General features: G+C 52.2%; 1 long non-coding RNA gene across 1 annotated transcript; it reads right to left on the bottom strand.

Annotated features, from left to right (window-relative positions):
- Positions 1 to 65: 65 nt before the first annotated feature.
- LOC116217812 lies at positions 66 to 1332 on the bottom strand. Its single transcript, XR_004162524.1, has 2 exons — positions 1151 to 1332; positions 66 to 121 (listed from the first exon to the last, which is right to left on the bottom strand). It is a non-coding gene; the product is annotated as an uncharacterized LOC116217812 (long non-coding RNA).
- Between the last annotated feature and the right edge of the window lie 69 nt (positions 1333 to 1401).

Raw genomic sequence — 1401 nt, 5'->3', positions numbered from 1 at the left:
AATCGATGGCGGCTTTGGCGGAAGGGGGGTCGTCGAAGGACACTGTGGCCTCGCCCTTCAGTTTGCCCGTCTCGCGGTCCGTGTACAGGTTGATCATGGGCTGCCCCGTCTTCTTGTTGGTCTGCGGGGAGGGACACGCTAAGGACATGCTAAGGACACGCCAAGGACACGGTGTGGTGAGGAAACACGGGGCGGTGCTGCCCCCTGGTGTTGGGGTCGGGGAAATGCAGGAGCACGTTGATAGCACGGTGACACAGTGTGATCGTGCAACATGCTAAGGACATGCTAACATGGTCAGCATATGGACACAACATGCTAAGGACATGCTAACATGGTCAGCATATGGACACAACATGCTAAGGACATGCTAACGTGGTCAGCATATGGACACAACATGCTAAGGACACGCTAACGTCGTCAGCATATGGACACAACATGCTAAGGACATGCTAACATGGTCAGCATATGGACACAACATGCTAAGGACACGCTAACAATGAGCCCCTAAGGACACAACACGTTAAGGACATGCTAATATTGACACTGTAAGGACACAACACAGCAAGGACACGCTAACACTGACATCCTAAGGACACAACATGCCAAGAACACGCTAAGAATGACACTCCAAGGACACAACATGCTAATGACACTCGAAGAACATGCCAATATTGATATCCTAAGGAGACAACACAGCAAGGACACGTTGACGCTGACACCCTAACGACACAACATGCTAGGAACACGCTAACACTGACACTCTAAGGACACAACATGCTATGAACACGCTAACACTGACACCCTAAGGACACAACATGCTCGGAACACGCTAACACTGACATCCTAAGGAGACAACGTGCTAGGAACACGCTAAGAATGACATCCTAAGGACACAACATGCCAAGAACGCGCTAACAAGAGCCCTCCAAGGACAGGACACTTGAAGAACACGCTAACACTGACACCCTAAGGAGACAACACGCCAAGAACACGCTAACACCACCACACTACAGACACGTGATTCACTCCACAGCGGGCTGTGCCAACTTCTTAGGGTGAGAGCAGCTCCTACACGCTACAGTCACGCACAAACACGCCAAGAACACGCTAAGGACATGCCAAGGACACGCTAAGGACACGCCAAGGACACCTTAATGATGCCGATCTGCTTGAAGTAGTCGGCCACCGACTCGATGGTGACGTTCTCCCCCAGGCCTTGCACGAAGATGGTGTTGTTGTCCGAGTTGTCCTGCTCACCTATGGGAAAGCTCGTTAGCGCCGCTCGTTAGCTCCTGTGCCCCTCCAATTACTCCCTTCGGTTCGTTAGGTCCCCTCTCAGCAGCACTGCTAATTGTATCTCACTGACGGTGCCCCCCCCCCGGTTCTCTCACTGGCCTCGTT

Source organism: Meleagris gallopavo, unplaced genomic scaffold (genome assembly GCF_000146605.3).
Source record: "Meleagris gallopavo isolate NT-WF06-2002-E0010 breed Aviagen turkey brand Nicholas breeding stock unplaced genomic scaffold, Turkey_5.1 ChrUn_random_7180001957603, whole genome shotgun sequence".
Classification (NCBI taxonomy): domain Eukaryota; kingdom Metazoa; phylum Chordata; class Aves; order Galliformes; family Phasianidae; genus Meleagris; species Meleagris gallopavo.
Note: the sequence above shows the minus strand (reverse complement) of the source record. Positions and strands in the feature narration are given on the sequence as shown.